Here is a 25,520-nt window from a genome sequence, read left to right as displayed (position 1 = left end):
ATCAAGAGGCTGCTATGAAATTATTAGCTTGGAAAAAAAATTATTAAGCATGAAGAAGTCACCCAAAACCAGAGGGCCCCATGAGTAATCTGACCACTTGTGTTTGGATATTTTTTGATAGTGTGTTATAAAGGAGTGAAAACCTTAGCCCCGCTTGCCTTCGCTGCTGCTGCTCCTGGGGCTGGGTGGGCTTATGGCACTTGGTGGGAATAAAACCAGAGCTGTGCAGCACAAAACTCTGTCACTGCCCCGTCAGTCACTGCAGGCAACATGATCCCATCACCTCCAGCTGACCCCGGGAAGTTAAGCATGGTTTCGTGAAAAAATCCTGGAGCTTGCTCATGGCAATCTGCCCTCCAGACAGGCCTTGCGCAACCCCGACCCCGTCCCAAGCCAAGGCATCGCCCAGCAGGACTGGGAACCCGAGACAAACACCCCAGCACAGGAGCCAGACACACAAAACCAGGGGCTTCGGGAAGGCTGCTGGGATTAAAACAGCGGCGTTTCCACCGATTCTGCAGAGGAAGGGCTGGAGACAACCCAGAGCAGGAAGCTCTGCCAAGCAAAACTGCTGGGAGCAGCAGTGCTCCCTGCTCACTCCTGCAAGCAAAGCTTCCAGGAAAAGAAAACAAACTCCTTTTGGACCGAGAAGCGCCTGGAGTACAAAACCTGCCCTTGGCTCTCTCCTCTGCCTTCCCCAACACTCCAAATAATCAGTGGGGAGAGCAGGACAGCGCAGTGTGTCCGCACAGAGACAGACAAACAGAGGCTGCTGCATCAGGAGGGAGACAGCAGAAGTCCTTTTGTCTCAGGGATGCGCACGGGACAGAAAGGGCAGCGCTGGCACAGCCACTCCTGTGCTGAAGCCCTTCTCCTGAACAGGCCTCCCGTTCCCAAAGATCCATTAATCCACCACCCCCTTCAGCTCTAAAATTCATACAAATTATTTTATTCATAATTAATAAAGGTCTCTAAATGTGGAAATTAAATTACCATTTACAGTGCAGAAGGAGATAGCACAGGAAAACCCGGATGGCAGCGACAGCTCTGCACGGATCAGGAGGACACGGGGCATGGGGGCTCTCTGGCAGGCATGTTGAGGAATCATACAGTGAAACCTGTGTTAGCTCAAAACACAGATTTCAGCATCTCTAAAAGGCTGCTCAGGCCCAGTCGCAAGAGACCTTTATGCCTTGGGTACCAAACCAACCCCAAAACTCAGGTGCCCTCAGCTCTGCTGTCAATAACCCCAAGGATTCTTGCATTAGGAGCACATTTTCAGGACAGCAAAACCCCCAGGGTTCCTTTTGTCACTTGGCTCCTCTGCTGGCAAACAAGCTGTTGGGAGAACAAAGGAGCCGCTCCTCGTCACGTGCATCCGACCTCACCTTTCCACTCGGATCAGGCTGCCAGGGAAGAGAGAGCATACAGGAAAACAGATGGCCCTGCGCCCCGAACACGAGGCAGAATTCACTCGGGGGCCGGGGAGGGAACGGGATGAGCAAACTCAACACCACCACTGAATTCAGCCATGGCAGGGCCCTGACGGAACTATCCACAGCCACCGACGTTTGCTCCCTAACTCACAAGGGAGAGACTGTGAGAAGTGGTTTGGCTTCCCGTTTCAATGGCAAAGAAGCATCTGAATTGGTGGTGGGGATGATTCCATGGTAGTTTCAAAGGCAACTCCTCCCCATCCCTGATAGCCCAGGGATGCACTCAGCATCAGAATCCAATCCAAGAGTGGGGATCTTTTCCCCTTACAGTCAGCTCCTGGCTTGCCCACTTGCCAAGGGATTTTCAGGGTGAGAAGACAGTCTGTACAAAGTTACTCAAAGCGACCGGGAAACAGACGTGGTCCCACACATTCCCATGCTCAGCAGGGCAGGCAGACCGCAGAAAGGGGAATGGCCATGCTGAAATTAAGCAAAGAAGAAAAGGTTCATGTATGTGACCCTTCTGGTTCTGAGCAGCCAAAAATAATGGTGCACCAAGTACAGGGAAGTTTCAGGGTTAGATTCCCCCCAAAAACCCTTCGTGAAGTCAGTGAGGGCTGAGTGGGTGCTTGTGCCAACAGTTTTCTTTGCAGAGGGAACAGGGGGAGCTCCCTGTAGCACCCCATAGGAGCCTTTCGGGATCAGTCCTCACTTGGCAAGGCAAACCCACCACGCCAAGGAACAGCACAGGCATGTCTGGTGCTGGAAAAGCAGGCTCTGGAAAGATTGGGAATGTGGATAGCAGGAACAAGAAGAACTGCTCCGTCTGGTCCCTCCTCCTCAGGCGCCCATGGCCACGAACCCGCTATCTGTGTGACTCCAGCCACCTGGTGAGTCCCTTCTGCAGCTGACACACGAAGGATGTGGGATTCCGTGAGGGATCCACATCTCCCAGGCTGGTGTGATTCATGCCTTCAGCTCCACAGGAGCCCAGGTCAGTTCCTATGGGGTGGCTGCTCCATGAACAGTCAGAGGTGAGCACTTCCCAAGCGCCTGCAGGCACACTCACACACACAGATAAAACTGAGCATCAAAAGAAAAGCAACTCCTGTGGAACAGGCAGGGAAAACCCATGGCTTGTTCCCTTCGATATACCCAGCAGACAGAATGCAAACACAGTTCCATTCTCCCTTCCAGTTCAGGCTACTCCAGCTGCTGATGGTTTCAGCCCCACAGAGGCCAAGGTTTTGCAAGTCTATCCAAGTTCTGTATTTACACACCACAAGTGTAAGAGTTCAGCAGATGCCCCAAGTGCAGTTGGTATTTCAGTGCCATACCCAAGGGAGATAATCTCTCTCATCTGTACCTCCAAGTTCCAGCAAGCTCAGTGATCACAGCGGAGCTGAACAAAACTCTCGGATTTCAGCCAGAATGAACAACACAATTTTATAGATCCAGCTCAAACTGAGTCCAGGGAAGGGCAACTAAACTGGTGAAGGGTCCAAAGAGTAAGTCTGAGGAAGAGAGGTTGAGGGAGATGGGAAAGGGGCTCAGCCTGGAGCAAAGGAGGCTCAGAGGGGACCTTGTGGCTCTGCACAACTCCCTGACAGGAGGGGGCAGCCAGGGGTGGGTAAGGCTCTGCTCCCAGGGAACAGGGACAGGAGGAGAGGGAACGGCCTTAGGCTGGGCCAGGGGAGGGGCAGGTTGGACACCAACAGGAATTTCCCCATGGAAAGGGTGCTCAGGCCTTGGCAGGGGCTGCCCAGGGAGGTTTGGAGTCCCCATCCCTGGAGGTGTCCAAGGAAAAAGCCTGGACGTGGCACTCAGTGCTCTGGGCTGGGGACAAGGTAGGATCGGGCACAGCTTGGATTTGATAATCCTGGAAGTCCTGTCCAACAGAAACAATTCCGTGATTCAGAGATGCCAGCATCAAGACAGGACAAAGTAAGGAGACGTGGGTGAGAAGTGAGCTGAGGTGCACCTCACAACTTCCACTGCACAGAAACATCCCTCCCACACTGAGGGCAGCCAAAGGCCCCTCCAAAGGCAGCTCTGTTATGATTTGCAGGCAGACCTCTTCTCGAACACCTCAAGAGCTGCAGCTGTGTCCCAGGCACGGAGGAGAAAGATGTTTCTAGAAAGGAGATGCTTCCACACTCCCTTGCCAGCATAGCTCTTTTCTGCAAAACACTCTTTTGTGAAGCCTGGCTTAAATAGACCCCACTCCTGCAAAACACGTCCTCGCCTCCCGTTCCCAACATACAAACCTAACGGGACTGCTTCCAAACCCATGGGTGCGCCACACCATCTCAGGCCTGCCCTGGCACCCCGTAAGCCTTTGGGTGGTGTGAGCAGGGAGCACCGTGCCCAGCTCCTGGATTTTGTCTGCACATTTGCTGCTTCACTTAATACCAGATAATCCCAACCACGTGGGCACCGTGGTGCTCAGAGCCCCCCGAGCTCCCTGCTCAGTCTGAACGCTGCCACGCTCATTCCTGTCCCCAGCACTGGGTCAGGCTTTCCCCAAGGAAAAGCCACCAGGGTTCTGACTCGGACAGCCCAGACCCCAGACACTTCCCAGCAGCACCAACACGAACTCTGGAGCACAGCAGGCAGGAAAACAGCAATTTCCTCATCAGAACCACTTCCATTCACAGCAGGACCCAAAACAGCAGAAACACCTTCTGCAAACCACCCACACCAAAGTGAGGGCACCTCACACATCATAAATACCACTCCTGAGCTGGGCATCAAGGGCTTTGCTTCCTAATGAGCCTTTTCAAACCACAGCAGACAATGACCACAAAACAATTACAAAGAATAATATTGGAAAATGCCCATTAGGAAGAGTACATGAAAAAAAGCTTCAAAGGAGAAAAAACCTTCGACAAAGACACTCCTCATTTTTACCCAGCTACAGACAGCACTGATTTAAGGGAAAGCATTTGGCTGAAAAACATAGAATCATAGAATAGAATTTGTTTTAATTATGTAACTGACTTCCCACACAAACAAATCCCGGCTATGGAAAACACTTTTAAAATGGCACGAGTTGAGCCGAAGACAGGAATATGCCACAGTAATTAATGTTTCTTTGCAATCTCTACAAGGTACTCACCATTTGGTTTTGCCCAGGGGAAATAAACACTGCTGCAAAGTGACATAAAACACTGCTCCAGAGTAAAATCTGTCTCTGCCCCGTCCTGATTTCTCCCTGGAAAAATCCACATGTGCACATGAGCTGAGAGAAGTGGGTGAGCTCCTGAAGACAATTCCCAGACTGGGTACCCCCTCTCCATCCCAGGCTCCCTGTGGGAGCACTTCCAGGGCACCCAGCAAGGCTGGCAGGGGACCAGTGGCCAGTCCAGCCCCTGTCATCTGTCACAGAGGTTCCTGGGGCTGCTTTGGGTGGCTTTGGGACACCTGGCAGAGCTTTGCTGCCCCTTCCCACCAGGACCAGTGGCAAAGCCACCGCAGCCACTCGTGGTGTGGCAACCAGGAACTAAAAGGGCAGAAATCACTGTCACCCCCACTTCAGGAAACTGTCTTCAAGCATAAAAACTTTTAATTTCAGCTCCATTTCTACCCAGCTGAAGCATCCCCAGCTGCCTGGGGTTATCAGCATAAACATCAAACGTGTGGAGCCACATTAGGTGCGTCAGCAGCTGCCCCAGTCCCAGCAATGCCAGACTAAATTGCTAACCCAGCGATGATCACCAGGATCCCAGGGAATTGCACGCACAGGAAAAAAGAAAAAGGAGATAGATATCTAGATAGTTAAGAAGAAAGCGCACCAAGCAATTAAAAAGAAAAGAAGAATATAAAATTTCTTCACATCAGAGGCGAAATCATCATCCAGGCTATTCCACTCCATTAATTTTTTAGCAGTGCTACCCATTCAAGGCAAATATCAGACAGAGAATTTATACTTCAAGTCTTCCGACGCAAACCTTCTTCCAGAAAAAGGAGAAGCGACCTGATAGCAATCCATTTGCAGTGAGGATAAAAGGGATTCCCTCTCGCACACAGCAAAGTCAGCAGCCAAACTCCCCAATTACTGCAGGCTGGTTTCAGCAATACAGCTGATTTGAAAGGGGCTCAAAAGACAAGGCTTAAAACAAGCCAGTAAAGTCAAATACTTTTGCAGTGAAGGGTTCAGAGGGAGTGAGTTTTTGGGAGCTTGGACATATTTATTTATTCATGTTTTTCCTCCCCAGTTTGTGACACTGTTATATCAAAAGCTCAATCTAAAGCCCAAAGGGGAAAATGCCAGTTTATTGTATTTTTATATACTGTTTAAATGGCAGGAGGAGATTTTGGACCCTCTCTAAGGCAGCAGCCCCAGAGTCAGGCTGCTTTCCCAGGGAAGAAGCCAAAAGCTTCTCCTGTCAGTGGGATGCTCACGCAAGCCCTCCTTGCTTTTGTTAGGGGTTAGTCCTGATCTCCTAGCCTGTGGAGAAGGAATTTAACAGTGAGAAGGACAACTCTCTCTGTAGCCCAGCAAAGGTCTGACATGAAACACAGCCCAAATTCCCCCAGCATCTAAACCATCTCCAATGGGAACTCCCACAGCCAAGAAAGGGAGAGCAACAGCAATTCCATAAAGCCACAAGAGGCGCAAAGCAGAGCAACAACCTCCCATCAAAGACCTGTCCCACTATTTCAGCGCAAGCTCCTTTTGTAAAGAAAAAGGAAAAAAAGGCAAACTTCTGCTTAAAATATATTTTGGAGGTTACATAAGGGATGTTTAAAAAACCAAAACCCTATTAATTCTTTGTTAAAAGGAGACATCCTGAACGAAGGCCTTGGGAAGAAATAAAAACAAACTCCTGCCACAATTGCACAGCATTGACTCAAGACCCTTCTGCTGAACGCACACAAGGAGTCTTCAGGCAGGGCTTCCCCTGCACTTCCGAGTGTTCAACTCCTCTGCTCTTAACACTGCATCAAATAAATAAATCAAATTGAATGCTGTACACATGAGTAACTCCTGACTTCAAATATTTATGAAAGACTATTCTCACTGCCCCCGATGCGGGTCATCCGCAGCGCCAAGACATCCAGATCCACCGCAGCGAGGGCCAGTGAGGATGAGCATCAGGAACGTTCTTTGCCACCTGGATCACTCGGAGCATCAGGTGGGTCTCAGCCACCAGGAAGAAAAGGAGGGTCCCCACAGTCACAGGGTCAGACAGCAAAGCCAAACAGCCACACACGAGGGACGGGGGTCCTGGGGGGCATCGGGAAGAGCACTGGCAGCAGGTCAGGGAGTGATCCTCCCCTCTGCTCAGCCCAGGATGATGAACATCCCTGGGCAGCGAACAAGCCCTGAACAAACCAAGCCCTGAACAAACCTCCTCCCTGGGGATATTCCACACCCCTCTGGACACAATCTTGTGCCCTGTGCTCTGGGATGGCCCTGCTGGAGCACAGAGGTGGCACCAGGTGACCCACGGTGGTCCCTTCCAGCCTGACCCACCCTGGATTCTGTGATTTGGGGAAGGGGTTGGTTTGACTGCAGGTTTCTGAGGGAAATCTGCTCCTAGACGTTACCCTGCACTGAAGCATCCACACGAGTTAGACCAGCACAATTAAAACGAGCCAGAACAATCCTATTACAGCTAGGCTGGATAGTTTCTAACACAGACAAGCTTAAATACATACTTAATTAGCTATTTTAAGAAAGCTCAGTAGTCTCTTTCTAGGACTAGCTTTCCAGAACTCAAGGGATCACCAGCAGCAATTCTAAAAGACGAGGGAAAAAATCCAAACCCATTTCCTTCTGTAGCAGAAGCCCCCTGGAGACCACAGGCACAGGGACACACTGATCCCCCTCACCAGCCCTGGGGCTGTGCAAACCCACATCACAGGCTGCCTTGAGGCCCCTGTGCCCTGGCTGGGGCAGAATGCCACACCTGGAACAGCAGCCACATTCCAGAGACCAGGAGAAGTCTCGCTCACTGTGGCAGGTAACCAAAGTTCCAGGGCAAGCAGCTGACTCCTTATTCCCATTATCCAGTGTGACAGGGAGCTCACAGCCCCTGGCAGGGTCACTGCAGCTGAACCACAGGGCGCAGCATCCTGTGATACTCACAACTTCCTAGTTAGACTTGGATTTATTTTCTTTATCAGTGTTTTCTTTATGAGGCAGACACTATTGTACATGAAATGCTTAAGCACACCGGGCCTCCGGGTCATGGGCTGGCCACCACTTCATCACAAATAAATACTGAGGGGTATGCTGGGTTATAGTCACCTCAAAATAAAAAACACTAAAACAACTAAAGACACCACTTGAACCAGAATAGCAGCATGTTTACTTTAAGCCTCTGGAGTGGGAGCAGGTATTGCAACCCAAGTACAGAGAGGGCAGAGTAAGTGGCAGCAGCACTCTGATAATGAGAAAGGGAGATGAAAACAGACCCAAACAGAACAAACCTTCAGCAGATCTGAAAGGAGAAACCCAGGGTCCGACAATCACAGCGACATCACTGTGATTTGAGCTATATGGATGGAGAGATCATTAGCAGCATTTAAATTCCCTTAAACACTATTTCTGCAAGTGGTATCTTATTCTGTAAAAAGCAGTTACACAAAACAACTCTACTTTGGCACACTTTCAGGCCCTGAATTTTAGAACGTTCTAAAGTTAAATGAGAATGGGAAATTTTAATCTCAGCTAGCAGAAACAGTATTTCAAACAGAGAAAACATTGGCACAGGTTAGCAAAAGACAAATTGATTGAATCTCCTTCAAAAGCTTAGAAGGGTAGGAATTATCTTCTTCCACTGAGCTTACAGAGATAATTTTAAAGGAAAGCATCCACGGAGGAGTGACACTGCCATACCCAACTGGAAAGACAAGATTTAAGGCTAGATTGAGTTTTGTTGGCAAGCCACAGGAGCTCCATCGCTATCAGCTGTCCTACAGACTCAGGCCAAGCCAGGACGTGTTTTATGGCACCACACAGAGCAACCTCGGCTCCGAGCTTGCATTAGGAACAGCGCATCCCACGGAGCCACTAAAGCCCAGGGACTCATCCAAACCTTCCTGCGCGCGGCCGGGCGGGCACCGCCAACACCTTCCCTCTCAATCTGCCACCAAGTCAAACCAGCAACAATTACCATCCTGGTCTTGAAACATGCAATGCCACATGCAAGAAACACACTCCACTTGATCTGAGAGGCAGATCAGAGCCCAGCACTTCTTAATTTCTTCACAAAGACAGAAACCTTTAATGCCTCAAAAACTAGGCCATTCCAGCAGCATTTGGCTGTCTGCACTTGGTGAAAGACAAGAAAAAGGTTACCAGTTCTCTTTAACAGGTACCTAAAGATTGGGAAGGAAGGGCACACACACACCTTCCGCGGGGAAGCAGAAAACACCACACACACACACACACAATTGCCTCTCCCTCATTGCTGGCATCTTCCCATTCAGCAGTGGTACAGAGCAAAAGGAAAGCCCAAAGCATCCCACACAGAGAAGAAAAGCTGGTCTTGCACAGGGATAAAGAAGGACGTGCAGTCCCTGCCCCTGAAGTACAAACACATTCAGACACTTTCTCCTACCAAGATGAAGTGTTGCACATGCCAATTCCTCCCACCACCTCCAGCATTGGGGAGGGAGGGAGGGAGGGAGGAAAGGAGGGAGGAAGGAAGGGAGGAAGGAAGGGAGGACGGAAGGAAGGACGGAATATTGTACATTCACATCAGGCACTTTGATGAGGTGAACAGCTCTGTGTCTGTCCCCTGTATTAAAGAGGTGATTAAGTGCATAGACATGCTAGAAATGAATTATTTAAAAGTGGGGGGGTTGGGCTTTTAGTTTGTTTTGGTTTTTGTTTTGTTTTTTTAATTTGACACAGAATCATTCCCTTGGGACAACTTGTTCTTTCTATCCAGAATTGCCAACCCAAGCTGAGTGAAGACACTTCTAACTCTTTGACTCCCCAAGTGCCTCTGTATTTTTGTAATCACCTGTCACAGAATCTCCTGAGCTGGGAGAGCCCCACAAGGATCATCCAGTCCAGCCCCTGGCCCAGCACAGCCACCCCAACAATCCCACCCTGTGCATCCCTGGAGCTCTGGCAGCCTCGGGGCCGTGCCCGTTCCCTGGGGAGCCTGGGCAGTGCCCCAGCACCCTCTGGGGGAAAAGCCTTTCCCTGATATCCAACATAAACCCCTCCAGACACAGCTCCAGCCGTTCCCCCGGGGAATGGTGCTGGTAATTAAACGATCCCTTCTCACAAAGCCCAGTGCTGGCCTAGAACCAGAACAAGCCAAGCACAGGCTTGTCCATTTTTGGCACAGCCCTCCAGAGGAAGCAGTTTCACCACTGAAGTACAACTGACAGCCCAGATCAAGAAAATAACTTAGTTGCATGGAGAGACATGCTCAGCTTGGCAGATCAGCGCCCCAACACTGGTGCTGGGAAAGCCCTGTGCAGACCCCAAGCAGGGCAACACCCCTGGGTAACTCTCAGAAATGCCTGATGACTCTCACTGCTTCCTTGGAAAACTTTCAAAGGTACAAAAAATATAGGAATTCCCACCTTCTGTTTGGGAGAAGGGTTAGATTCCTTCTAGGACAGCCTAAAGAGAGACTTCTGTCCACCATGGACATTATGTTGACTTGTCATCGGTGCCACTGTTTTCCCCTCATTCCAACCCAGGTTTCCCCTCAGCAGGTACCCTCCTTGCCAGCTCTGCACAAACAAGGTCAAGAACACCTATGTCTTCCCAAGGTCCCCACCCAGCAGCCACCCAGGTTTGCAGCTGAGTGCCGACAAACCCCTTCACATGAAGACTCCCCTCAAGTGGGGCACAGAAACCCAGCAGGAGACTTCCCCACACCTAAAAGATTATTGGTGGCCCAACGGGATAAACAGGTCCCTGTCTGCTTGTGCTGAAGCAGATGAGCCATGAGGCAAGAAATCCACACATTCCTTCTGTCAACAAGGATTTGGGATGATCTGAGAGAGGATCCCCAGCCCAAGCTGCTCACATTATCCCGAGGCTCACTCCCACCACGCATGAGCTCTTCCCTCTCCTGCCCATCCAAAAAGGGAATCAGTTACCTCCCTGTGCCTGAGACTCCGTTGTTCACTGATTCCAGAGACCTGCAGCATCTGCAGCAGGCAGATCTCCTGAGGCATTTCACATCCTGCCACTCCCAGTTCCCTATGATTCCCATTAGGGTGCCCCTGCCTCCTCCACAGGATTTCAGCTGCAGTGGATCCTAAGGGCTCTCAGCAAAACTCAGCTTCCACTACTGCTGCCAACCCTTACAGCATGCCAGAGCTCCAGTCCTTCTGGAAAAACATTTTTTCCTCTTTCTTGTCCACCCATATCCCTTGTTTTCTTGTCCCCCACCCCAGGATAAAGCAAACATGTCAGGCAAGAGCCAGGCTCAAGGATGTCCTTCCATGCTTCCAGCACAAGGAACAACCTGAAGCATAATTTCTCTTCAAGAAAATTTAGGTTCTCTGCAGAAAAATTATGGATTTACTCCTACAGCTACACCAAGTCGAGAGTTTGGTTTCAAGCACAGGGTTCAATCCCCTTGGCTGCTGCCTCTCCTGCTCCCAGTGCAGGGCAAAAGGAGGCAATGGGGAAAGCACTGACAAAAAAACCAAACCAACTTACAGGCTGCACTGGAACGGAACAATCCAAGGCAGCGAGAGGGTACCTGTTACCCCAGCAAGCCCTGCTTTCATGTCTGAGCTCTGCAGGAACAGAGGGCCAGATCAAGAAACCAAACTGGAGGGGCCAGGGCCAGAAACGGCCCCTGAAGCTCAGCAAGGAGGGAGCAAGTGTGCCAAGGAAGCGTGCAAACTCACCTGGCCGGAGTTCCAGGTGTCCAGCAGGAGGAAGGGCGCCTGCTTTCCTTCCAGCAGCAGTCCTGACACACCTGCCCTACCCAGACCTGCACAGAACCGGGGGACACGGGAGAAGCCCCCCAGCAGCCACATCCATCTGCCCCAGGAGCTCCCTGGGACTGGGCCACCAGTTTAGTTCTGTGAACCAGTCAGTGAAACCAGAGAGCATGGAGGGCAGATAAAGCCCACCTGGAGCAGGGGCTAAGGCAAGGAGATGACTCCCTGCCACAAAAATGCAGACAGCTTATCTATCACATCGCGGGGGGGGGGGGGGGGGGGGGGGGGTCCCTTCTGAGGGATGTTTTTCCTCTTTTTCCAGGAAGAGAAAGGAGCGGGGAGTGGTTTTGGCACTCTTAGTTAAAAAATACAGAGCAGACCTATTCTCTGTTGGCTGAACCTACAAGCACTCCTCCCACTCCCCCCTCCAGCTGTCTCCTCGATGTCCCCCTGCTGCTTTCACCCCTGGACAAGGCCAGAGGGGGAGGACACCAGTGAAGATTCCAACCTCAGTGGGGAGAAAAGGCAAGGAAAAGGGATGGCGTGTGGGATCCGTCAGTTAAGTCAAGCATTTGACTTCACAACTGCAACCAAGCACTGCACAGGTACATTTTTCACCCTGATTTGATTCAAGGGTGCCCATATTCACGGGTTTTGTTTTACCCGTTTTTGTTTACCCGTTTTTAGACAGGTCTGCTGTCTTAAAAACAGAGCCCAGCTCTGCTTCTGAGAGCTTTGGGGGAACTTCTTTCCCTCTCTATGGGAGAACTATTTAATGTCTTTGCTGGCGACAAGGACAGTGGGACTGGTGCACCCTCAGCACGTTTGCTGATGACTCTGAGCTCTGTGGTGGAGCCACACACCGGAGGGAAGAGATGGGGCATCCAGAGGGATCTGGATGGGCTGGAAAGGTGGCACTGGGTGATCCTTAAGGTCCCTTGCCACCCAAACCCTTCCCTGTGTCCACAGCCTCAGAGGCAGCCCGTGTTCCCCAGAGGCGGCCCGGGCAGGCTGCAGTGGGTAAGGCAGCCCGGGAGCCCCAAGTGCCCCAGAGGGCCGTGAGCGGCAGCGCGGCCGGGCCAGAGCCCTCAGCACTGCCATCCATTCACCCTTCACCTCAGGCACACACACACATCAAAGAAATAAATCAAACCAAACTAAAGCCACCCCGCCCACACCGTGGACTTGGCCATCAGCTGAACTGCACCTTCCCAGCCTTTCCTTGAGCCATCACAAGCCTCACACAACACACCCCTGACAGATAAAATGATGGCACTGCCAATGTGCAAGTTCATATTGCCTGCAGAGAAACGCATGCAGCCCTCACAAAACTTGGTGCAGACTGTCAGAACCAAGTGAAAGGCTTCCTCTGGGGAAAAAAGAAATCTGCTAGATACAAATAGGCTGCAAAATCCCCCCCAATGCACATTACTGGAAGCTGGGGGAGCGTTTTGGAGAAGTGTCAGCAGCACCTGCCCTGGTCTATCCTCATGCCTAGGACAGAATGGTCTGGCTCTATTTAGTACCTTCATATTATGAGTACAGAAATACAGATGTATTTCATAGTGGAAGAAAAATCCGTGTGATGTGAGAATGCCTTCACGGCAAGAGGAGGCTGCACAAAGAGCTGCCTTATTCATCCAGGTTGAGTTCACCCCAAGTCCTGCCCCAGCAGGTACCTCCAAACACCTACAAGTGGCCAAAGGAAAACTGTCCTTTCATTCTCCCAACCTTCTGAAGCCTTCCTGTGAGATGCAAATCAGAGCATTCCCCCGAAATCACATGCTGCCAACAGTTTCCACGTGTAGAAGAGAAGTAAGAATTTCACACCAATTCCAAGCTGAAAGCTAAACAGCTTTAATGTGGGAAAAAAGGACAAGAACTGTGCATTGCCAACAAATAATTGCCCGAAGTAAAACAAGGCACTTAGCCTCTCTCACACAACCCTTTCAGAGAGGACACAGGCACATCAGGAGGGTTCCAGTGCAATAATTACAATTAATCCATTACTTAATCTCCTAATCACCTCTGGGCAAACACCATTCTCAGACATTGGTAAACCACAGAATCATCTGGGTTGGAAAAGCCCTCCCAGACCATGGAGTCCAACCTGTGTCTGATCCCCACCTTGTCACCAGCCCAGAGCACTAAGTGCCACATCCAGGCCTTCCTACCTTCCTGGACAGTCCATTCCAATGTCTAATCACCCCTTCTGTAAAGGAATTCCTGCTGATGCCCAACCTGAACCTCCCTAAATGACACATTCCTTTTCAAACCTTCCTACTCATGAAAATTTCACCGAGAAAGAAGTTGGAAAACGCCCAGGTAACACCAGTTACTTCATTCAAAGCTCCAAGAAAAGCAGATTCTCAGCCAAGACCCAGAAGCTCCCCACACTGGGGGTCCCACCCTCCTGTCCACCTCCTTGGGCTGTGGTTTAAATGGTTCATGGTCCACAAGCTGCTCCCGTAACTGGATATGCAGAACCCCCAGCAACTCCCTCTTACTCAGTATACTCCACCTAACACGCACAGATTTACACGGGCAGGGAATGAGTTTAACCACCTCGTGGGACACAGTAACTCCGTGTTACCAACACGGTCTGAGAGCAGACAAGGGTAAGAATAGAAATTCTGGCACTTTTTGCGACACTTCAGTTCCCTGTCTCACGTGGCAGGTTTAGGAAAGACCTCAAACACCGACTTTTTCTTTGCTTTATTAGCAGAGGAAAGAAAATATTCCAGCATGGGAGCCCTGAAGCTAAAATTAAACCCCTGTAATTTGGGTTCAGCAGAAGTTGGTACAATTCAGATCCCAGCCACAATGAGAGGTCTCCAACATTATCAACTGCCAACAATTGCTACTGGCCAGGCACACAAACCAGCTTTGTTCTGCACTGGAAGCCACAAATGCAAGCAGCAGTAATTGCTACCAAAGGCAAAACACACAAAAAGCCCAGCCAGGCCATGCAAAATAACTCTCCAAAGAAGAATACAGGAATGGACACACAGCTCTTGCTATCTCCACTCACAGATTTAAAAAACCAAGAGTAAAATCCAATACAGTGTAACCAGCAAAGGAGGGGGCTATCAAGGAAAAAGGATCCTAAAAAGACACTTGTTAACGATGAGGAGTTGAATGCACATTTAATGGAACATCCTGTTCATTAGTGATGGAATTTCATTAGCAGCTTAAGGGAAAGCGACACACAGAAGAGACAAAACGCAATCAATTTGTCCTGGAATTGCACACATTGCCACACTGAGCCCCAGCAAGCTCATCCCAACCCGTATGAAAACCCAACTCAATTAATACTAATTGCTCACCTTATTCTCACAGAGGGATCTTCGCACTTCAGCAAGCCTCAATAAAAAAGCAAAGCCAAAAGGGGATTTGTACAAAAGCAACTCACTTGTCTGGTGTTTTCATATTCACTTAGCTATGCATTTCCTTATGCTGGCAGGTGCTTCTGTCAGCTCCAGTGTCCTTCCTCACAACCACCCCTGAGCAAAGGGGCAGCACGAGGCCACCCCATTGTTAGAAGCCACAGAACAAACAAAGTTTTATGAGTCATGGGAGAAATCCCAAAGCCACTGACTTCACTCGAAGATCTGCCAAGGTGCCAGTGTGACTTGTCCAGGAGATGTGTTTTACTGGAAACAAGCCAGGATTTATGTTCACAGGGATGGTTGGGATCTCTGGAGATCACCCAGCCCAACCTCCCTGCCAAGTCAGGGTCATCTGGAGCAGGTGACACAGAACCCTCCAGGCAGGTTTGGGATGTCCCCGGAAAGGGAGACTCCACACCCTCCCTGGGCAGCTGTTCCAGGGCTCTGCCCCCCTCATGGAACAAAGCTCTTCCTCACATCGAGGTGGAACTTGTGTTTCAGTTCACGGCCATCACTCACAGCTCCGCATCTCCCGGATCACAGACACGAAATCCTCTGGACCAAAACCCACTGCCACCTCCTGAAAGCCTGATGGGGCCAGAACATGAGATTAAGTGGAAAAGTTAACTGCAGTCAGCTCTCTCTGTGGGGTTTTTTTTTCCTTCCTCTGCTTCTGCAGATTTAAAAGGGATTCTGCAGCTGCATCACACCTGCCCAGACATCAGGGGAGGTTCGTGGAGAGGGAACAAGCTACACATGGAGGCCTCCTGCAAGTCCTGCAGGTAGGAATGCAGAAATGCAGGTAGGGCATGAATTTAGGCTTTCATCGAAGTTCCAAACAGCACAGAAACTCCCCAGGAACTCGCTGGGTGGTCAGGAAGCAGGACTCTCAAGGTTTCAGACATGCTTTCCATAAGCAAACTGAGCTGAGGGGCTGGTGCAGCCAAACAGAGCCGTGCTGGAACACGGAGGAAGAGGCTTTTTGTCCAAGACCTCGCTGGTGACTGAGGGCAGCAATTTCCAGGGAAAATCCCAGCAGAGAGAAGAGCAGAGGGATAGAGCGAGAGGGCTGGAGAGGCCATTCCTCCCCAAGCCATGCCAAGGGGCAAAGGCAGGCAAAGATTTGCCTTAGAAGAGGCAAAGTGTGATGGGCTGGGGTAGGGGATAATTTGAAACAACAAAAACCTGCCTGCTGCTACAGCAACAGATGCATCCCACAGACAAGCAGGAACTGGGTCCAAGCAGGAATTGCCCTGGCTTGCTGAGACCTGGGTGTCTGGCTGAGCACTGCTTCTAAGGGAGGCTGGAAAGCCACAGAGAGGGCTGAAGCCTTGACAAATCCACCAGGTTACTGTAAAACACAAAAACTAAATAAAAATATTTAAAAAGTGGAGGTGGGGAATCAAAACCCCCAAAAGCCAAGCAAAACTGTCCTAACACCGCTGGCTTTCTGCACACTTCCTCCTGCAAATCAGACAGGCAAGACACAGGCAGTCAGGATATCCATGTTCTTGCAGAGTCGTGCTGGTGCAGCAGGAAAAATCGTGGGCAAAGAATTCCGCCACAGCTTTCTGGCACGAGGTTTCACATCTCTAGATAGAAGATGTTCTGAGTGAGAGATGAGAGATGTTTTCCAGCTGTGGTTTAACTGGAGCCCAGAGACATCCAGCTGCTCTACAGAGGTAGTTCCTAAGAGCACTTTTTGACAACAAAGGCAGAGGAAAACTCCAGTCATCTGAGAGTGCTTTTGTCGGCCAGTCTGAGCGCTGACTGAGGCAGGATGAGACGGATCACACATCAGGGAAAAAGATTTCTTTCTTTAGGTGCTTGGTTTGGGACAAGCCCACAGCAGCAGGATTGGGGTACCAGGGACTTGGCTCCTGGCTGCTCAACCCCTCACCCCAGCAGTGCCAAAGGCAGGCAGTCCTGCCCTGCAGCAAGGCACACAATTAGGCAAAGCAAACGAGTTGTCAATAAACCTTTGAGCATTCAATGAGATGCTGCTAATGGGGAGGGCAAGTGCACACTGTCAGAATCCCTGCCACAAGTGCAACAGTCCTCAAGTTGTGCTTGATGTTTCTGTGATAAAGCTATTTTCAGTTGCTTTGAATCTTCTTCAGGAAAGGCAGTCTTGGAATAGGGGGGGGGGGAAAAAAAAAAAAAGTCACGACTGTTCTGAGCTGAGATGCACAAACTTAATCAGTCCAGGTGTTTAAATTATTTATCCACGAGGAAGAAAACGGTACTAATCTTAGGCACAGCGCATATGAAGGGGAAAAACAGACACAAAGACATGGCAAATACTGTGATGCAACACAGAATCCTCTCATGAACAAGGTAACTGGCCAGAGGTGTCCCAAGTGTTTGTTAGTGCAGCCTGGGCTGCAAAGCTCAAAACACAGAGATTTGCTGCTACCAGAAGAAAGGTTTCCAGACTGTGAGGTGAAATGATTGTTTTCAGCAAGCACAAAGCCCTAGTCCAAAGTTGGTACTTTCCCTAGTTGGAAAGGCCAGAACTTTATTTAAAACTGGTTTTTTCCAAATCCAAATCCAGTGTCTGGGGTAAAACACAGCACTTCAGGAACTGTTCTGCCCCAAGGGAGTGCCACATCCAGTGCTCTGGACCAGCCCAGCCCTCCTCATCACTGACACACAGAAAACAGCCTCTCCTTTCCTCTCTGATCTGAGCCTTCACCTCCTCTCTCTCACCTGCCAAACCCAAGGGTCTGCCCAAGCTGCAGCAAGACTTTCCAGTTGGAAGGTACACAGCATATCCTGCTCCAGCCCACTGCAGCCTGGCTCTCATGGGAACAAGCTCCAAACTAAAATCCCTTCCCAGTCCATGCCGTATCACAAAGCTCAGGCTGAGCATAGAGAAATAAAAATCTCCACCTTTCCTTAAAGCAACTCAAGGAGAAGTTCAAGGTACTTCAGCTCACTTCCAGCCACTGCCAGCTGCTGTTTCAATCATTTTGTTTCCCTAATCTGGGCAGCACACCAAAGATCACAAGGCTTGAGTTTAAATTTCATTTCAAAAACATCTCGTAGGAGAAGAATCATTCCTCCATTTTATTAAGCAAAGCCCATAGGCTGCTGACAGGGCTGCTGCAGGCGGCAGCATCAATGGGACACTATATACATGGTAAATATGTAAAGAGGAAAACACTGAGCTACTAATAAAAATAGAGAGGAAGACCCCTGAGACACTCTCTGTAATTTCTTTTTACACAAGCCAACACTTAAAAAGTCTCCTGGCTGAGTTTCCCCAAGAAACCTACAAAGCACTTTACAGCATCATTGCTCAAACCAATACAAGCACCCAGCAGGTCCATTTCTAGGGGAATGTTATGTTTGTTACCGACAAAACACCTCACTGAACAAGGAGACACCGACTAGGAAGCGACACCCACTGCTTTGAAAGTAACACGGGCTCTAATTGAGTTACAGTGGGAAAGTGACTTCTTGCTATGCCCAAGGTCCTTGAAATTACTGCTCAGATAAGTGTCCGTGAGACGCTGCAAGAGGAACACGGTTTCACAAGGAGCAGCAGCCAAAGGGGAGGGGAAAGAGAAGGAAAGGAAAAAAATAATAACAGATCTGCCTTCGGCACCATGGTCTGCCCAACTGCCCCCAGGTCCAGGGGGTCCTGAGCCCCACTGCTTCTTATTTCCAGTCTTCATTTGATGTTTTCAGCTGACACCAGCCTTTTTACACTGCTTTCCCAGACTATACTTTTGTCATTAGTTCTGGTCAGAGACAAGATCACAGAGCCACAGAATATGGTGGGCTGGAAGGGCCCCACAGGGATCATCCAGTCCCACCCCTGGCCCTGCACAGACACCCCAACAATCCCACCCTGGGCAGCCCTGGCAACGCTGTCCAAATGCTCCTGGAGCTCTGGCAGCCTCGGGGCCGTGCCCGTTCCCTGGGGGAGCCTGGGCAGTGCCCAGCGGCCTCTGGGACAGAACCTTTCCCTGATCTCCAGCCTGAGCCTGCCCTGGCCCAGCTCCAGCCATTCCCTGGGTCCTGTCCCTGTCACAGAGAGCAGAGATCGGAGCTGTCCCTCCGGAGGAAGTTGCAGACCCCAATGAGACTCCCCTCAGTCTCCTCTGCTCCAGCTGAAAATTCCAAGTGCCCTCAGCCACTCCTCGTGTGGCCCCTCCAGACCCTTCACCATCCTCGTGTCCCTCCTTTGGACACTCTCCAACAGCTTGAGACCTTTCTTATGTTGTGGTGTCCAAAACTACCCCCACTCAGCAGGGCACGTGTCATTCTTTTGTATCTTCTTTGCTTGGGGTTTCTTCTGTGGATTGTTTGGGGTTTTTTAATTAAAGTGCTTTTTGCGGTAACTCCAAGCATAATTTCTTTGGGCTGACATTTCCCATTCCTGTTCTCGTGGCAGAGGTACACATCTGAAGATCTGCTTGGTCATTCAAGGCTTTTAAACACGTTCCCAGATAAGCACAGCTGCATTTGCAACAGTAGCTGAAATTACAGAATTTAAGAAAGGAAAATTTGATGTAACGTTTCATGCTTTAGTTAACAGTCTTCCAAGACACAAAGCTGCTCCAGTTGCTCTGGAAACTGTAACTTGGACACAACCATGCAGATACATCAGCCCCCTGGCTATAAATGAAACCACTTTAGCAACACTGCACATTTGTATGACAAACATTTATTAAAGCAAGCATTGCATCCTGATCCTCCTATAGGAAGGGCACATCCCATGGTCCTCCACAACAGTGCACAGCTCTGTTTTCCTTTGAGCTGTAAGAGACACGGCTGGAGAGCCAGGGGGGCCGTGGATCTACCACTGAAATAAGAACCTCCCAGATAAGGGAGAGAGGGGGAACATGGGTGGGTGTTTGAGCGACACATCATGGATCCAAAGCAGGGCTGCGCCTATCACACCCCAGCACAGCTGGGAGCAAACACCAGTACCAAAAGGAGGGCTTGGAAGACAAAGGGACACGGTGGCCTGGCTGGGATTTGGTGCACACACTCCTGGCCCAGGAGAAGGCAGTGGGAAGCTGGGAAGAGAGCAAGAACAGCCACTGGGAGAAGGAAAGCAGGAGTGGGGGAACACTCAAACACCGAGCCGGAGGAACGCGTGAGGGGTGTTCGCGGAGGAGGAGTGGACACAGCACCACAGCAGATGCCAGACACATGGGCCTTTTAAAAACAGGGGGAAATATTCCATACACAAACGACGGCCTGAGTGCTGGTTGCTGTGGAAACCATAACTTTGAATTCAGTGGCTAAAACCCAGCACTGCTATTTATACCATGCTCCTCACTACAGCACGAGAACTTCGCCTCGAAAGCAGAGCTCTGGTACTCACAAACATGGTTTCCCCCCCGTTACACACACTGATCCCCTCAAACCAGGCAGCACAAGGTTTTTCCACTGCTCCTGCCCACTGAAGGGCTACACAGCACAATCACCTCTGATGGGCAAAAAAACGCCCACCACTGCCTTTCCTCTTCCAAGCAAGACCAGGTGAATCCCTGGACGGACATCGGGCAGGAGTCATTGGATTCTGCTTCAGTAAAGAGCAACCAGAGACACCAAAAAGGCCGTTTCAAACACCAGTTTATCTTGTCTTCCTCAAGGCAAATTCCAGGCAGCATCACCTGAGATTACGCAGGGCCAGAGCCCAAAGTCAGTTATCATTAGAGACGATGAGCATTTGTGCAAGGACTCCGGAAGATTGCCTTTAATATCCCGGAAAGCATAACTGGGTCATTAATGCGAGAACAACAACAACAACAACAACAACAACAGAAAGGCTGCAGAATAAACCATTTCGGGGAGAATCCCTGTAACAACACACATTTTCAAGCTGCTCTGCTGTTGGAGAAGGAAATGGCTTTTTCCTCCATGGGAATCATGATTCTGGGGCAGCAAGTGCTCCCTCCTGCAGCCCAAGTGGGAACAGGAGTCATCTGCCTGCAACCAAAGCTGAGGTGAGCCAAGTATGTCACATTCCTTTTCCACCTCCACCATTCCAGGGCCTGGAAGGGAAGAAACACCCCCATTCATTCCCCACCCACTCCTCAATCCTGTTTTCCCCCAGGCAGGATGAAGGTGCAAGTGTAGCACAACCAATAACTATCCCAGGGTGATTATCCCATTCCAAGACACTTCCCAGCACCTGGGCACTTATCAGTCCCCAAATCAGCGTAGAAGAGCAAAGAAGGCAAAAGCTGAGAGAGAACCACACTTGCCAAGGTCACTCACACCTTCAGAATCCCGCGGGACTGTCCCATCCATGGGGCTCCCAGGGAAGCATCAAGGACAGCAGTTCCATGCAGTCCAACAAGAAGACTCTGACCGCCCAAGGCAGGGTTTACCAGGGGAAGGGCAGCCAAGGATTGTGCAGGGACAGGAGCAGAGACGCAGCAGACAATCTCCAGGAGCTGCCGAGCAAGGAAGGGTGGCAGGAAGTTGCTCTCTGCGGGATTGGGCCCTTACAGCACAGGTGAAGGAGGTCTCGTCTGCCCTTGCTCAATAATTTACATCACAGCACTGAAGCGTCATTGAAAACGACCGAAGCATTTTAATAATACAGGAAGGGGGAAGATGCTCTCATAACAGACACCCGACTAATCACTCCATAGATCTCAGCTTCCCCTAATTTAGCCCAATACATTTTTTAATCAGAATTTCAAAATTATTAGCAAGTCCCGAGTGCTACCTACTCCCTAGCCCCGGTCGCTTTCCACTAGCCCAGTCCTCCGGATGCCCCGAAGAAGTGGGAATGAAGGACCATTCAAGAGGAACAACACGTCAGTTTCTCCCAGCGCTTCCCAATCCAACGTGATAGCGCTAGAAATACGCACTCGTTCCTGCAATTCCATTAGGACCGCGTTTGTGCCAGCGCTTCCCGCGGATCCCCGGCCCGCGAGCATCCTTCGGGAGCCCGCAACTCCTGCCAGGGCAGCGCTTCCCGTGCATCTCCCGCCCGCGAGCATCCCACGGGAGCCGTAACTCCGGGCTGCGCCTGCCTCCAGTGACCCTGCGGCCAGGGCGGACACCTCACCTGCCCCGCACCGCTCACCTGTGCGCGCCCCCAGTGCCCCGCGCCGCTCGCCCGCGGCATCCCCCGGCGGGGCAGCCACCGGCCGGCGCCGGCCGCGGGGGTCCCTGCGGGTCCCGCAGCCCCAGCGGCGGCCGACGGTGCCATTTCCAGCGCAGCCCCGGAGGCTGCGGCAGGGCCGGCTCGGGACGCGCCGCACGCCCCCCACGCCCTGCCCGCGCCCGCCGTGCGGAGCGGGCGGCGGCGGAGCGGAGACGGGGGTGCCCGCGATGCCCCGGCGCGGGGCGCTCCGGCGTGCGCGGGGATGCGGAGACGCGACCGGACGCGCACTCACCTGCACGGCGCCGGGGTCGCCGCCACCGCGGCTGGGGGGCGGTGGAGGGCGGTCGGTGAGGGGTGGCGGGCAGGCGGGCGGGCGGGCGGGCGGTGCTGGGTGGTGGCCGGTGGCCGCGGGCCGGTCGCTGGCCGGGGGTCGCCGCCCGCCCCGGGAACCTCTCCCGGTGCCCGCCGGGCGCCCGCGGCTCAGCGCGCGCCGCCGCCAATAGGCGCCGCTGCCATATTGAGCCCTCCGCCTGCCGCGGCGGGCGCCTCTTATTGGCTGCGGCGCGCGTCAATCCGGGCCGGGCCAGCCAATGGGCGGCGGCGGCGGCGGCGGCGGCGGGGCCTTTGGAGTCGGGGAGCCCCGTGCGTGACAATGGGCGCGCGCGACCGCGCGCGGGAGGGGCGGGGCCGCCGCGCCGGCCAACGCGGGGGCGCGGGAGCAGGGCGCGCGCCGGGGCTCGGCCAATCGCGGCGCGGTGCGCGCGGCGGGCGCGTGGGGCTGCGAAGCCTCTGCCGCCCCTCACGGACCCTCAGGGCTCCTCACGGCTCCAGACCCTCGACACCGCCGGCCCCGCATGGCTCTCCACTCCCCCCGCTGCCCCCGCAATGTCCCACGCTGTTACCAAGACCTCCGAAATCGTCGGGATGAATAAAACCCTCTAACACCGTTTTTTTAGCGCCAGCGAGTCAGGCGTTGCTTTATTGTTGGCCAGGGAGTGAGTGTGTGGCTGGCAAAACTCCAGCCTCCACGCCGACACGGATACAGAACTTTTTCACCTATTCATACACGTTTCATCAAATAATGGCATTTCTAAATTACATAGCTCTCTTTCATTAATTAGTATTCTATCCTACTGGTTATTGATTTCTCACTTCATGCTAATTAGTCCATATTTTTAGTCTTTTTTAGTATCTATTTCCTCCAGCAGGGACTTTCCAACACATCTACTGAGTCTTTTTTAGTCTCTTCTTTATCTTCTGCTTTCTGCAAAATGTCCTTGTGGTCCATAAATTCTGCGTTCCAGATGTCCAACCTCACCAATCCATCTTCCTCTCCCAGGCTTTGTTCATCGGAGCACATCACAGTTAGTTTATCAAAAATCAAAGTTTCAGTCATTTTTCCCAGCCGTGTTTCCACAAAAGTAGCTTATGACAACTTTGCTGAGATTAATCTAAGAATAACACACGATAATTAATGTACATATTGGTTATGATAAATTAAAACAATTAATTTAAAAGCTAATTAAAGCCATTAACTAAAATTATAAAGCTCTATGGTTTCTGACAATGCAGTGGGGAACTGCTTGAGGCACCCTCTCCTGCCTGGCTCCCAACCCCTCCAAAGCCCCTAGGACCTGTGCTGAGCTTTCCCTGTCTCTGCCTCTGTCCCAAAATGTGGAATATGCAAAAGCTCCCTTAAACAGGATGTTCTGTGATGTTTGATCGTTCAACACTTTCAAGCCTAATCAGCAAAAAAGGAGATTTAATCCCAGAAACAGAGAGCAGCCAACAAGCTCTAGGTGATATCCAGGTGTTAGAAAAACAAATTACTTGCTAAGATTTAGGACTGGACATGTTTCCATGATGTCAGAACTAAGGGAGGTGAACAAAGCTTGGGAAGAAGGATGTGCCTCTGATAGCGGACACAAGGAATGCAGGATTTACGGGCCACAAGGACATTTGGCAGAACCCCCAAGATAAGGAAGAAACTAATAAAAGTAACTGTGCTGAGTGAGCTCCCACTGGGGTAAAGGGAATTTGGGGAGGGCAGACCATGACCACCAGCTCCAAAACCCCACCGACCCAAAAGAAGAGGAACACCGAGCATGGGAAGGAGCAGAAGCAAGAGAATCATTAACCAAGAGATGATAGAACACTAATTAATGAGAGAACTGTGTAACTCGTAGCCAGTGAACATGAGTGCCTTTGTTTGCATCATGCACAGCCCCCCCTCAGCAGGACATGGGTCAGCCCGCAGAGAGCACCCGGGCACTGCAAGCACTTGGATCTTGTTAAGCCATGACTCAACTCCAGCCTGGAGAAGCACATTTTATAATGCACCAATAAATAAACAGGAGCTGTGTCTGAACTGACAATGTTTTTCAGCACAAAAAACTGGGATCACCTCCCCAACACCTTTCAAAGTCAGAGTGGGGAAATTCAAACCAACCCAATGTGTATCTAATAAAGAATATTTTTTTTTCTGGTACTGTGTATTTGTTCTGCCTTTAAAAATCAAATACAAAATCGCAGCTATCATTAATCACATGTTGCTTGCAAATCAAGTCCAAATATTAAATTTAGTTAGTTGTCTTCATCAAGCCATTGACTAATTAATGGCAAGTTTAAAATGGCATTACCACACCAAGCACTTCAGGCAGAGCATTTAATCAGCAAGATTAAACACAGGTCCTTTCCTGACTTTGATTTCAGGTGTGCCAGGGCCTCACCACCCTCACAGCCAGGAATTCCCTCCCAATAGCCCATCTAACACTGCCCTCTGGCACTGGGAAGCCATTCCCTGTGTCCTGTCCCTCCAGCCCTTGTCCCCAGTCCCTCTCCCTCTCCAGCTCTCCTGGAGCCCCCTTAGACCCTGGAAGGGGCTGTAAGCGCTCCCCAGAGCCTTCTCTTCTCCAGGCTGAGCAATCCCAGCTCTCCCAGCCTGGCTCCAGAGCAGAGGGGCTCCAGCCCTGGGAGGGTGTCACACCAGCAGTGGGAAGAGGGGCCAAAGGCTGAAACCCCTGCAGGCACTCACTGCTCTTCTGTGCCCTGGTGCCCACCAGACGAGTGCAGGAGAGCCGTGTGTCCCCCAGTGCTGCCCCCCTGCCCCGCTCCAGCCCCGCACGTGCCGGACACGGCTCCCACGATCCGGCACATGTGGGCAGGCATCCGCAACCCAGCAGACCTGCAGCTTATGCCAGCTAATATGGGCATATTTTTAACTAATCCCACCTAGTTTGCTACTTTTCCAGAGCCTCAGCAGATAATGGGTGAGACTCATTAGTCATCTGACAGTTCCAGTTACTCTGCATGTCAAGTCCCATCTCTTCATTTGCATACCCAGACTGTTGTGCCAAGCCCGTGTGCTGGCTGTCCCCCTCCACCTACTCACTGCTAATTTCGGAACTGCTATTTTTGTCTCACCGTGATTGTGCACATAGAAAGTTCCGTTTTCTTCGAAATGTTTTCAAAGGAAGCAGAAGACAGGCCTGAGCTGAAAATTCCTCTTGCTACGTGTCAATTGCCCAACATCAGCCCAGCCTTGTTTTCAGGGAATGTAGCAGGAGTAAATCACCTTCCAGGAAGATCCTGAGTTTATGAATGATTGAGCTGCACAAAAGAGAGTTGTTTCTGATGGGGGCATGCAGGAGTAGCTCAGTCAGAAAGAAACAATTTGGCAATTCTCCATGAACAGAGAAAAACTTAACTGCAAGGGCGGCAATTCCATGATTGGAAACA

General features: G+C 51.1%; 1 protein-coding gene across 2 annotated transcripts in view; it reads right to left on the bottom strand.

Moving 5' to 3' along the window:
• Positions 1 to 22,155, bottom strand: part of TIAM1 (TIAM Rac1 associated GEF 1) — a 158,157-nt gene extending 136,002 nt beyond the window's left edge. The window contains exon 1 of one of the 2 annotated variants that reach the window (XM_039554614.1): positions 22,075 to 22,155. The gene's annotated coding sequence lies outside the window, so the exon portion shown is untranslated. Of the gene's footprint in view, positions 1 to 4,554; positions 4,651 to 22,074 lie in introns of those variants that run through there. The other variant, XM_039554618.1, reaches the window with a different exon arrangement.
• Between the last annotated feature and the right edge of the window lie 3,365 nt (positions 22,156 to 25,520).

This window comes from Corvus cornix, chromosome 1 (genome assembly GCF_000738735.6).
Source record: "Corvus cornix cornix isolate S_Up_H32 chromosome 1, ASM73873v5, whole genome shotgun sequence".
NCBI classification, from domain to species: domain Eukaryota; kingdom Metazoa; phylum Chordata; class Aves; order Passeriformes; family Corvidae; genus Corvus; species Corvus cornix.
The sequence above is the reverse complement of the archived record's forward strand: the minus strand, read 5'-3'. Positions and strand labels throughout refer to the sequence as shown.